This window comes from Saimiri boliviensis, chromosome 3 (genome assembly GCF_048565385.1).
Source record: "Saimiri boliviensis isolate mSaiBol1 chromosome 3, mSaiBol1.pri, whole genome shotgun sequence".
Lineage (NCBI taxonomy): Eukaryota > Metazoa > Chordata > Mammalia > Primates > Cebidae > Saimiri > Saimiri boliviensis.
The window spans coordinates 51241349-51255585 of record NC_133451.1 but is presented as its reverse complement, the minus strand read 5'-3'; the positions used below and the strand labels follow the sequence as shown (position 1 = coordinate 51255585).

Genomic DNA, 14237 nt, shown 5'->3' with positions numbered 1-14237 from the left:
CTAGGTCCACTTGGTCCAGATCTGAGTTCAAGTCCTGGATACCCCTGTTAATTTTCTGTCTCATTGATATGTCTAATATTGACAGAGGGGTGTTAAAGTCTCCCACTATTATTGTGCAGGAGTCTAAGTCTCTATAGGTCATTAAGAACTTGCCTTATATATCTGGGTGCTCCTGTACTGGGTGCATATGTATTTAGGATAGTTAGCTCTTCTTGTTTCATTGATCCCTTTACCATTATGTAATGCCCTTTTTTGTCTTTTTTTATCTTTGTTGATTTGAAGTCTGTTTTATCAGAGACTACGTTTGCAACTCTTGCTTTTTTTGTTTTTCTTTTTTCCATTTGCTTGGTAAATCTTCCTCCATCCCTTTATTTTGAGCCTATGTGTGTCTTTGTATGTGAGATAGGTTTCCTGAATACATCTGATAGGTCTTGATTCTTATCCAGTTTGCCAGTTTGTGTCTTTTGATTGGAGCATTTAGCCCATTTACATTTAAGGTTAATATTATTATGTGTGAATTTATTCCTGCCTTTTTGGTGCTAGCTGTTGTTTTGCCCATTAGTTGCTGCAGTTTCTTTATAGTGTCAATGGTCTTTTTTAGTTATGTCTCTGCCAGGTACATCGATCAAACATAGATTTGGTATTTTCACATAATCCCATATTTCTTGGAGGCTTTGTTCATTTCTTTTCACTCTTTTTTCTCTAATCTTGCCTTCTCACTTTATTTCTGAATTAATCTTCAATCTCTGATATCCCTTCTTCCACGTGATCGATTTGGCTATTGAAACTTGTGTATGCTTCATGAAGTAATCATGCTGTGTTTTTCAGCTCCATCAAATTGTTTATGTTCTTCTCTATGCTAGTTATTCTAGTTAACATTTTACCTAACCTTTTTCAAGATTCTTAGCTTCCTTGCGTTGGGTTCTAACATGTTCTTTTAGCTCAGACAAATTTGTTATTACCCACCTTCTGAAGCCTGCTTCTGTCAATTCATCAAGCTCATTCTCCATCCAGTTTTGTTCCCTTGCTGGTGAAGAGTTGCGATCCCTTGGAGAAGAGTTCTGGTTTTTGGAGAATTCAGACTTTTTGCACTGGTTTCTTCCCATCTTTGTGGATTTATCTATGGCTTTTGAAGTTGGTGACCTTTGGATACGGTCTCTGAGTGGTTGTTGTTTCTGTTGATGTTGAAACCATTTCTTTCTGTTTGTTAGTTTTCCTTCTAACAGTCAGGCCCCTCTGCTGCAGGTCTGCTGGAGGTCCACTCCAGACCCTGCTTGCTTGGGAATCACCAGCAGGGGCTGCAGAACAGCAAAGATGGCTGCCTGTTCCTTCCTCTGATAGCTTCATTCCAGAAGAATAGCTGCCAAATGCCAGCCAGACCACTCCTATATGAGGTCTGTCAGCCCCTGCTAGGAAGTCCCAGTCAGGATAAATGGGGGTCAGGAAGCCACTTGAGGAGGCAGTCTGTCCCTTATCAGAGCTCTAGCACTGTGCTGGGAGATCTGTTGCTCCCTTCAGAGCTTCTGGGAGGGATCTCTAAGTTTGCTGAAGCTGTACCACAACCGCCCCTTTTCCCAGGTGCTCTGTCCCAGGAAGGTAGGGGCTTTATTTATAAGTCCTTGATGAGCTGCTGCCTTTTTTCACACCCTGCCCAGCCTGAAGGGAGTCTAGTGACAGTCTGCCTGCAGAGGCCTTGCTGAGCTGCCATGGGCTCCGCCCAGTTGCTGTCTAAGCTTCCCAGTGACTTTGTTGACACAGACCAGGTTAAAACTGCCTACCAGAGCCTCAGCAATGGTGGATGCCCCTCCCCACACTGAGCTGCAATGTCCTAGGTTGAGCTCAGACTGCTGTGCTGCTGCGAGAATTTCAAGTCAGTGGATCTTAGCTTGCTGGTCTTCATGGGCATGGGACCTGCCGAGCCAGATCACTTGGCTCCCTAGCTTAAGTCACCTTTTTCAGGGGAATGAGCAGTTCTGTCTCACTGGTGTTCCAGGTGCCACTGGGGTATAAGAAAAAAAAAACTGCTGCAGCTAAAATGGCCACACAGTTTTGTGCTGGAAACCTGGGGCGCTGGTGTTGTAGCCACCAGAGGGAGTCTCCTGGTCTGGGGGGTTGTGAAGACCATGGGAAAAGTGCAGTATCTGAGCCAGAGTGCCAGAGTGTCATGAAAAGTCACTAATAGGTTCCCTTGGATAGGAGAGGGAGTTCGCTGGCCCCTTTTGCTTCCTGGGTCAGGTGACACCCCCCCACCTACTTCGGCTTGCCCTTCTTGGGCTGCACCCACTATCTAACCAGTCCCAATGAGATGAACATGGTACCTCTAAATGCAGTCTAGGCCACAGGGACTGCAGTTCCTGGGCAAGTCCTGACACTGTGATGGGTTCTGAGCCAGTGGACTTGAGGGGCATGCGACCTAATGAGGCACCAGCTTGGATGACTAAGGGAATGCTTGTACCACCCCTCCCCCAACCACAGGCAGCACAGCTCACAGCTCTGGGAGAGACACCTCCCTTTTACTTGAGGAAGGGAGAGAAAAGAGTAAACAGAACTTGGATACCAGCTCAGCCACAGCAGGATAGGGCACCAGGCAGAGTCCTGAGGCCCCCATTCTGGGCCCTAGCTCCCAGAAAACAATTCTAGACACATTCTGGGACAGAAGGAAACCTGCTGTCTAAAGAGCTGTTGGACCTGGAACAATCAGTAGTAGTACCCAGGCAGTGTTTGCCATGGGCCTTGGTGAAATTCAAAGATATGCTGGCTTCAAGTGTGACTCAGCACATTCCCAGCTGTGGTGGGTATGGGGAGGGACTCCTTCTGCTTGAAAAAACAGGGAAGAGTGAAGAGAACTTTGTCTTGCAGCTTGGGTACCAACTCAGCCTTGGCTCTTGAACATTTATGGACGTATACTGGGCCACAGGGAAGCCAATTCCCCTGAAGGGAGAGTTGCAGGTATGGAAGCATTCACCATAAGCTGTCTGAAGAACCCTTGCTTCAGCCTTGAGTGGACATCAGCAGTAGTCATGCAGTATTTGCCATGGGCCTGCAGCGGTGGTGGCCATAGGGAGAGACTTTACTGCTAGTGGAAAAGTGAGAGAAGAGTGGGAAGAACTCTGACTTCTAGGTTGGGGCCAATTTAGCCACAGTAGAATAGAGCTCCAGGTAGATTCCTAAAGTTTCTGACTCCAGGTTCTGGCTCCACAGTGGCATCTCTAGATCTGCCCAGGCCCTGGGGTTGGGAGTGAACTTGCTTCTCTGAAGGGAAGGACACAAGCCTGGCTGGCTTTACTACCTGCTGATTATAGAGCACTAGGACCTTGAGTAAACATAGGCAGTAATCAGTTTTTTGGTTTTTGTTGTTGTTGTTGTTGTTGTTGTTGTTTTGTTTTTTATGGAGTCTCACTCTCTCACCCACGCTGGAATGCAGTGGCATGATCTCAGCTCACTGCAGTCTCTGCCTCCCGGGTTCAAGCAAGTCTCCTGCCTCAGCCTCCCGATATATAGTGGTTACTATGGGCCTTGGGCAAAACCCAGTGACCCAGTGCTGTGCTCACTTTGGATCTGACCCATCACAGTCCCAGTGGTGGTGGCCACAACTGTGCTTGTATTACTCCTTTCCCAGTTTCTGGAATCTTAGCACAGAGAGAGACACCATTTGTTTGGGAAAAAGTAAGAGAAAAGAGTAAGAGTCTCTCCCTGATAATCCAGAGAATTCTTCAGGGTATTATCCAAGTCCACCAAGGCAGTACCTCTCTGAGTCTGCAAGAGCCACACCATTACCAGGCTTAGGGTGTCTTCTAATACAAATACAGCTACAGTGACCAAAACTTAGATCACAACTCCCAAGTCCTTTTGAATACCTGAAAAGTCTTCCCAAGAAAGATGGGTACAAACAATTCTACACTATGAAGACTACAATAAATACCTGGCTCTTCAATGCCCAGATACCGACAAACATCCATAAGCATCAAGACCATCCAGGAAAACATGACTTCACCAAAGGAACTAAATAAGACACCAGTGACCAATCCTGCAGAGACAGAGATATGTGACCTTTCAACAAATGATTCAAAATAGTTGTTTTGAGGAAACTCAGAGAAACTTAAGATAACATAGGGAATTCAGAATCACATTAGATAAATTTAACAAAGAAATTGGAATAATTAAAAAGAATCCCCAGCACTTTGGGAGGCTGAGATGGGTGGATCATGAGGTCAGGAATTCAAGATCAGCCTGACCAATATGATGAAACCCCATCTCTACTAAAAATTAGCTGGGTGTGGTGGTGCATGCCTATAATCCCAGCTACTCAGGAGGCTGAGGCAGGAGAATCACTTGAACCTGGAAGGTTGCAGTGAGCTGAGTTTGTACCACTGTATTAAAGTCTGGGGCAACAGAGCGAAATTCCATTTCAAAAGAAAGAAAAAAAAAAGAATCAAGTAGAAATTCTAGAGCTGAAAAATGCAATTGACATACTGAAGAATGCATCAGAATCTCATAACAGCAGAATTGCAAGCAGAAGAATGAATTGGTAAGTTTGAAGACAGACCATTTGAAAATACACAGTGAAAGGAGACAAAAGAATAAAAAACAATAAAGCAGGCATACAAGATATAGAAAAAAAATAGCCTCAATAGGGCATATTTAGAAGTTATTGGCCTTAAAGAGGAAGTGGAGAGAGAGATGAAGATATAAAGTTTATTCAAAGGGATAATAGCAGAGAACTTTCCAAACCTGGAAAAAGATATCAATATTCAAGTATCGGAGAGTTATAGAACTCCAAACAGATTTTTAACCCAAAGAAGACCACCTCTAGACATTCAATAATCAAATTATCAAAGGTCAAGGATAAAGAAAGGATTCTAAAAGCAGCAAGAAAAAGGAAACAAATAACATACAATGGAGCTCCAATATGTTTGGCAGCAGACTTTTTGATGGAAACCTTACAGGCCAGGAGGAAGTAGCATGACGTATTTAAAGTGCTGAAGGAAAAAAAAAATTTTATCCTAGAATAGTATATCCAGTGAAAATATTCTTCAAACATGAAGGAGAAATAAAGACTTTACCAGACAAAAGCTGAAGGACTTCATCGACACCAGGTCTTTTCTACAAATAAATTCCAAAGAGAGTTCCTCAGTGTGAAAGAAAAGGACATTAATGAGCAATAAGAAATCACCTGAATGTACAAAACTCACTGGTAATAGTAAGTACACAGAATCTTATAACACTGCAATTGTGGTGTGTAAACTACTCATATATTGAGTAGAAAGACTGAAAGATGAATTGATAAAAAATAATAACTACAAACAACTTTTCAAGACATAAATGGTACAATAAGATGAAGAGAAACAACAAAAAATTGAAAAGCATGGGGATGAGGTTAAAGTGTAGAGTTTTTATTAGTCTTCTCTTTGCTTGTTTATTAGTTTGCTTGTTTATGCAGTCAGTGTTATCAGCTTAAAATAATGTTATATTATTTGGAAGCTTCATGGTAACCCCAAATTAAAAAACATACAATAGATACATAAACAGTGAAAAGCAAGAAATCAAAACATTCCACCAGGAGGCTGGGCATGGTGGCTTATGCATTTAATGTCAGCACTGTGGGAGGCCAAGGCGGGTGGATTACCTGAGGTCGGGAGTTTGAGACCAACCTGACCAACATGGTAAAATCCCATCTCTACTACAAATACTAAACCAGGTGTGGTGGTGCGTGCCTGTAATCCCAGCTACTTGGGAGGCTGAGGCAGATGAATCACTTGAACCCAGGAGGTGGAGGTTGCAGTGAGCTGAGATCCTGTCACTGTACTCCAGCCAGGGCAACAAAAGCAAAACTCCATCTCAAAAAAAAAAAAAAAAAAAAAAAAAAAAAAAAAAAAAAAAAAATTCCACCAGGGAAAAAAAGGAAGGCAGTAAGGAAGGAAACAAGGAAGAGAAGACCACAAAACAACCAGAAAACAAATAACAAAAGGACAGGAGTAAGTCCCTACTTATTAATAATAACAAGTGCAGATGGGCTAAACTGTACAATCAAAAGACATAGAGTGACTGAATGGATAAAAAAACAAGACCCCGTGATCTGTTGCATACAAGAAACACACTTCACCTATAAAAACACACATAGACTGAAAAATAAAGGGATAGAAAAAAATATTCCACAACAATGGAAACAAAAAAAGAACAGGAGTAGCTATACTTATATAACACAAAATAGATTTCAAGACAAAAACTAGAAAGAGACAAAGATGTTCATTAAATAGTGATAAACGGATCAATTCAGCAAGAGGATACAACAGTTGTAAATATATATGCACCAGGCGTGGAGCACCCAGGTATATAAAGCAAATATTATTAGAGCTGAGACAGACAGACCCCAATCCAATGATAGCTGGAGACTTCAACATCCCACTTTCAGCATTGGACAGATCATTCAGACAGAAAGTTGACAAAGAAACACTGGACTTAATCTGCACTAGAGACCAAATGAACCTAATAGATAATTACAGAACAGTTCATCCAACAGCTGCAGAATGCATATTCTTTTTTCAGCACATGGGTCATTCTCAAGGATAGAACATATGTTAGTCCACAAAACAAGCCTTACAACATTCAAAAAACTGAAATTATATCAAGTATCTTCTCTGACCACAATGGAATAAAATGAAAAATAACAAGAACAACTTTGGAAACTATACAAACACATGGAAATTAAGCAATATGCTCCCAAATTACCAGTGATTCAATGAAGAAATTAAGAAATAAATTAAAAAGTTTCTTGAAACAAATAATAATGGAAACAAAACATACTAAAACTTGTGAGATACAGCAAAAGTCGTACTAAAAGGAAAGTTCATAGTACTAAAAGGAAAGTTTATATTAAACAAAAACAAAGACAAGTTTATTAGAAAAACTTCAAATAAATAACCTAATGATGTATCTTGAAGAACTAGGAAAACAAAGCAAACCCAAAATTAGTAGAAAGAAAGAAATAAAAAAGTTCAGGGTAAAAATAAATAAAATTAAAATGAAGAAAATAATACAAAAGATCAATTAAATGCAAGTTGGTTCTTTGAGAAGATAAAAAGAATTGACAAACCTTTAGCCAGGACTAACTATGAAAAAAAGAGAGAAGACCCAAATGAATAAAACCAGAAATGAAAAAAATAAAGGTTACAACCAATACCTCAGAAATCCCCAGGATCATTAGAGGTCACCATGAGCAACTATACAGCAATAAATTGAAAAACCTAGATAAAATGGATAAATACCTAGACACATACAACCTGCCAATATTGAACCGTGAAGAAATCTAAAACCTGAACAGACCAGTAACAAGTAATGAGATCAAAGCCGTAATAAAGTGTCTCCCAGCCAAGAAAAACCCATATGACTTCACTGCTGAATTCTACCAAATAAGAATTCTACTCAAACTATTGTGAATGATAGAGGAAGACAGACTATGTTCAACTTCATTCTATGAGGCCAGTATTACAGATTCCAAAACAGACCAAAAAAAACAAAAACAAAAACAAAAACAAAAACGAAAACAAAAACACACCACACATTAAAAAAAACAAAACTGCAGACCAATATCCTTGATGAATATTGATGCAAAAATCCTGAACAAAATAGTAGCAAGCTGAATTCAACAATATATTTAAAAGATGATTCATCATGACCAAGTAGGATTTATCCCAGGGATGCAAGGTTGATTTAACATACAAAAATCAATCCGTGTGACACATATGATCAACATGAAGACAAAAACCATATGATAATTCCAACTGATGCTAAAAAACCATTTGATACTTCAGCATAATAAAGGCCATATTTGACAGACCCACTGCTAGTATCATACTGAATGAAAATTTTGAAAGCCTTTCCTCTAAGATCTGGAACATGACAAGGATGCCCACTTTCACCACTTTTATTCAACATAGCACTGGAAGTCCTAGCTAGAGCAATCAGACGAGAGAAAGAAGGAATAGGCATCCAAATTGGAAAGGAAAAAGTCAATTTATCCTTGTTTGCAGATGATATGATCTTGTATTTGAAAAAACCTAAAATCTCCACCAAAAAACTATCAGAACTGATAAACAAATTCAGTAAAGTTGCAGAATATGAAATACAAAAATTAATGAAATTTCTATATGTTAACAGTGAACAATCTAAAAAAGAAGTCAAGATCAAAATCCCATTTTGATCCTCACATGATTATGGAGACTGGTAAGTCCAAACCTTTGGCATGGGTCAGCAGGCTTGAGGTCCAGGAGAGCCAATGGTGCAATTCCACTCTGAAGCCATCTGCTGGATAATCTCCTTTCACTTAGGGATGCTAGTCTTTTTGTTCCATTCAGACTTTCAACTGATTGCATGAGGCCCACCCACATTGTAAGCAATCTGCTTACTCAAAGTCCATCCATTTAAATGGACTCATCCAAAATCACTTCCAAGTTGACACATAAAATTAACCATCATACACCTTAATACTAATGCCCCCAAATATTTCAGAGTGAATTTACTCAGGACAAGAAAATTGTCTTACCTCACCAAAGTACAGTTGCCAAATCTTTTGATGTGCTCCAATGATTTGGGTGGGTTTTGCCTTATTTTCCTGCACAGAATATTCCAGGCTCGTCATGTACCTTCCCTGCTTGGTGCTGGTCCAGCTTCTTTGTAATATAAATGATTTTATGACATATTTATTCTTAAGTAAGTGACAAGTTAAGAAATGCTTATCCCAACTTTGCTTGCTTTGCATTCTCTTTTTACCTTCCCTCTTAAAAATCAGAGTCACATAAGAAACCAAACCTCAATAAAATGAGTGACTACTCATATAAATACCTACTAGAAAAAATTCTGGTGAAGAAAGATGTCTTGTGCAATGCAGTGTAACATTCTGTTAAACTAGCAGCTCTGGTAGTCCTGGCTTGATGCTTGGAAATCTTTAGCCTCTAGCTCCCAAGTACTGCAAAGGCTCTTTCTAATTAAAGTGTAATTACAATGGAAATGCAAATGTATCCAAAAAAATCAATAATAGTTTTGATCAACTATGTCCACCAAATAAGTCTTAAGATTTAATTCAGATAGAAATCTTTAATCTTTCATTCTCAGACCTAAATTCTGAATTTAATTAAAATATCAAATGTCATTTATGCTTCTCCTCTATTTTACATTCACAAAATGATTTAAATTGACTTCATTTCAATTTAATTTATATTTCTCTCTGGGGAAGTCCCTCCCTCTCTTTATATTTGTTTCCCCATCTGAAATGCGAAGATAATATTTATTGTGTAGGGTTGTGTGATATGTGATATAAGAAGTATATGTTTTAGTTTTCATCCACAGTTCTTGGTTCACAGACCCTAAAACCCTTGAAATTTCCTAAGCTATTGGAGCTATGGTAGTATCTCATTGTTATAATTTTCGATTTTTTGCCCTTGGTTCCTGAAACACCTCCAGAGTGATAAAAGTGAAAGAAGCACCTTGTATTATTCCTAACAAGCCCCTTTCAACCATACATGAATTTATGTTAATGAGGTGATTTTTGGAGAGCCTCCAGATAACCACAGGATGGGGTCTGGTTGCCAAGAGAACCAACCACGTGATTAGATGGTTGGAATTTCCAGCCCCAGTGCTCATCTTCAGGGAGAGAGGAGCTCAAGGTTGAGTTGATCACCAATGGCTAATAATTTAATCAATCATGTTGCAATAAATTTTTCATAAAAACCCAAAGGAATGAAGTTCAGAGAGCTTCTGGGTGGTGAATAAGAACACATCCATGTGCCGTGAGGGCAGCACACTCAGAAGCTTCATAGGGACGGGAGGTCCTGTGCTTGGGACCCTTCTGGACCTCTCCTTGTGTATCTCTTCATCTGGCTGTTCATTTCTATCTTTCAATATATCCTTTGTAATAATCTGATAATCTAGTTTTATATACTGCTTCTAGTTCAAAATTTGACTCCTAAACTGTTTTCCTGAGTTCTATAAGCTGCTTGCAAATGACTGAACTCAGCAGGAGGTCATATGAACCTCTGATTCTGGTCAGTCGGAAAGGCAGGTGACAAGCTGCGATTGGCACATCCGAAGTGGGTTCCATCTTTATTTGTGGGACTGAGCCCTTAACTTGTGGGCTCTGAAGCCATTTGCAGGTAGGTAGTGTTAAAATTGGGTTAAGCTCTAGAATGCCCAGTCAGTGTCTGCAGCGAACTAGGGAGCTGCTTCGTGTGAAAAAGATCCCTACACAATTGGTGGCCAGAAGTGAAGTGTGGTGAGTGTAGAGTGAGAATATAATGGAAAAAAATAAAAACAACAACAACTGTTTTTCCCGTTTCAGTTGGTGTCAGAGAGGTGGGATTTGCTAGAATAACCTTGGCTTAGGAAACAAGTGGTTTGGGAAGATAAAGAATGGACACAGAGAATGAATATGAAGAACTTTTGATCCCTGGGAGGCTACCTAGTCACCTATAGTGCATAACTGCATCTTTGTCACAATCAGTTACTAAAGGTAAAAGTTACAATTGAATTTAGAAATGGTGGTAGAGCAAACTCCAGATAAGTCAATTCTAGGAAGTAAGCACTGGTAATAATAGTTAACATTGTAATCCATAGACACAGATGAAAGAAAATGATATTTGTGCATTGCTTCAAGATAATTTGCAGGGGGAATGATGGGTAGAGCTGTAGCTGAAACAAGATTGTTGAAGGTGGGCAATGGGAATGTGATAGTATATACTATTCTCTTATTTGTGCATGTTAGAAGCTTCTCATAATACAAAGGGTTTTTTCCAAGTACAAAGACACACATACCAAATTAGCCACGCTCAAATGCCTAGTTAATGTCACATTTCCTCAGTTAGGTCATGTAATTGGTTTGAAAAACAATAGAATGAGACAGTGAATCTTAAAAGTCTGACAGCCACAGAAGTTGGCATCCTATACCTTCACCATTAATTTGAAAGCTACTTTTCTACAATTTTTTTTTTTTTTTAGTGTTCAGGTATATCCAGATGGTTACCTTGATACAAACTATATTTAGATATTTAACCATTTGGATATACCTAAATTGTTAATAAATTTTTTGTCATGCTTATTCTATTACATAGGAATTTACAAAACTACATTTATATAATATGGCTCTTAAATATACTAATCAACTCAGGTCAAAATTAATGAGAACCCAATCATTTTCAAAGCACTGAAGCAAGTGTAGTTTAGATTTGCATTCTGAATAGCTCTATTTTAAAAGATGAATGGTAAATTTCTCTTGAATTATTGTTATTTTACTAAATTACTTTGATGAAAAGAAACAAACATAGAGGAGTTGCACATTTCAACAGTTGCCAAGTTAGAGAAGCCTGAACATGTTCAGGTATACCACCCTGAACGTGCCTGATCTTGTCTGATCTTGGAAGCTAAGCAGGGTCAGGCCTGGTTAGTACTTGGATGGGAGACCTCCTGGGAATACCAGGTGCTATAGGCTTAAAATAAAATAAAATAAAATAATAGAATCCTGAGCATTTTTAGCAGCCCTCTGGAACTCAGTCTTAAAATTACTTTTCAGATGAATGAGCATTTGGTTCACCACTCTCACCTCCTCCAAAATCTCACTCCATTATCTTACCTTCCAATCGTGTCTTCAGTCTCTTTCCATGTTTTTACCTTTTCTGCATCTTGTGGACTAGTCTGATCTGATATTCCTTATCTTAAGATACAACAATACTCTTCCCACGCACAAAACTCTTGCTGATATACAAGAAGAGGACAAGGGCATAGGCTGCAGGTGGTAAAGCAATGGGGACAGAGACAGCAGTGACTGCAAACGTGGATCCCAAACCGAATGTCCCAAGGACAGACGCCACGCACCGTGGCACTAATTCGCCTGTAAGCTGTTTCTCACATAGCTATCGCTAGGCAGCATGCTCCAAGGTCAGCGATGGTGGGAATGTATTTAATAACAATGGATGAGTCTCACCAGCGACTCTGAATAGGCCAGCAAGAAAATAATAAAATAACAAATTGCACAGAGAAATTAAATATCAACAAGTGGTTCATGTTGTGCTCTTTAAGCTCAGAATCAGCTCTGGCCTTTTCCTTCACAATCCTTCCATTCCTTCATGATCCATTCTGCCTCTGTCTCTCCCAACAGAAAGAGCTGCAAGTCTGATTTCATTCTTTTGTCACGAGTACACAGTTTTAGAACACCAAAGTTAAACGTTTTTAAAGCAATTGCTTCTAAATGGAGCCTTTTACTGCTGACAACATCCCAGGAAAAGAGAATTAGAATTTTTCTTCTCTCTCTTCTCACATATTCGAACTCTTTGGAAGCACTCGGTGGAAACAAACTCAGATGAGCTTTATTTAATTGCATAATTACTGGTTACTAAAAAGGTCTGAATCACTGGAATGGTTCTTTATTTTAGTTCTCACAGTTGTTTTCCACAAGACATGAACTTAATTCTCCTTCTCCCATCCTTTGTAAATCATAGCTGTGGCTTACCATAAAAAGGAATTCCAATATTCAAGGTCAAGAATATGTAGTTAATGAAGTTAGACATCACTGCAATTTGGGATGAAAACCTGGTCCAGAATGCTGTACATTCTTATTTTTTCTGTCGCACGGTATTAAGTGGATTTGCTCCATTTAATCAATTCTTAGAATTGAAATGTACCTTGTAAGGTGTACCTTGTAAGGTGTGTACACCAGTGCACAGATTGGTTCAGTGCAGTATCCCTTGTACCTCGCACCTAGAACACAGTATGCGCTTAGTAAATACTTGCTGAATAACTTCACGTAGTTCAATCTAGCCCATCAGTGCAGAAATATTTTCAACCGTGTTCCTCTAAGATGATCCTTAATATTTTCTGCTTAAGATTTTTCAGTTCCAGGAAACTCTTTCCTTCCTCTTTCCTTGCCTCCTTTTCTCCACTCCTTCCTTCAGGAGATCTGTATGCCAGGCACTGCGGTAGACTCTGGGATATTGTGAGCAAAAACACATTCCCTGTTCCCATGGAATTCATAGATTAGTAGGGGAGAGAAACATTAATGAAAGAGTCAAATGAAAAAAGTAGCACCCAGAATAGTCACATTCATAATAGAAAGTGAAAGAGCAGTTGCAGGGGCTGAGGGCAGGAGGGAATGAGGAGTTACTGTTTAAGGGGTATAGAGTGTCAGTAAGGGATGACGAAGAGGTTCTGGAGATGAATAATGGTATGGCTGTACAACAATGTGGATGTCTTCAATGCCATGAAGCTATACGCTTAAAAGTGGCTAAAATGGCAAATTTTATGTTATGTATATTTTACCATAATAAAAACAAACAAAACGAAACAAAAGTAAAGGCACTACTCTGATAAATGCTTAAGAAGGACAGTGCACAGAGCACATGGAGGCAAAATGAGCTGTTGGTCAGGAAGCTCTCCCAGAGGATGGGTAAACTGAGAGCTGAAGAATGAATACGAGCTGGCTTGATGTAGAAATGAAGGAAGACTACCCAGGAAGAAGGACTGACACTTTCAACAGGTGAGGAGGAGGCGGCTGTGCACAAGGAGCTGCAGGGAGGTCAGTATGGTTGCCCTCGGTGAACCAGAGGGTCCAGGTTCAGGGTGGGGCTGCACACCAAGGACGGGCCAGTCCCCAAAGGGCCTTGTAAACTCTGTTAAGGACCTTGGTCTTTATCCTAAGAGTACTGGGGAGCTATTCAGTAGTTTTAGACAAGGGGAAACAGGATCAAATGGAGAAAACATGATCAAATTTGCATCCCACTCACTGCTTAAGTGTCCGTGTGTGTGTGTGTGTGTGTGTTGCAAGCAGTTTTTAAAATTAGAAAGTTCTTCCGTCTATTGACTTGTTACTGCCTTCATTCAGCTTTCTGCCACTGGTTTTGGTTTCTGCCTTCTTTCTTCCGGAGCTCTGCAGAAACAAGTGTCCTTCCTCTTTTCTTGGCTTTTTAAACTCCAGTTCTGTTTCAGCTTCTTACTATCCTCATGGTATCCTTCTGTACTTTTTATATTTTCAATCCTCCTAATAAAATGTGGCTCCTGGAGTTGAGTACAATCCTCATCTCCGTTTTAGAGACACCAGAAATGCTGCTATACTAGAGTCACACCCATCAGACTGTTTCATGTTAAGTTGGTAGTCAACGAAACAATCCCCACCTCAAACTTTTTTCAGATGCAATGCTAATAAATCAGGAGGTCTCTTTGCACCTTAAAAACAACAACAACAACAACAACAACAA

General features: G+C 39.7%; 1 pseudogene; it reads left to right on the top strand.

Moving 5' to 3' along the window:
- The first annotated feature begins 11360 nt into the window (after nucleotides 1-11360).
- On the top strand, nucleotides 11361-11479 carry LOC120363877 (5S ribosomal RNA; annotated as a pseudogene).
- Nucleotides 11480-14237: the final 2758 nt, after the last annotated feature.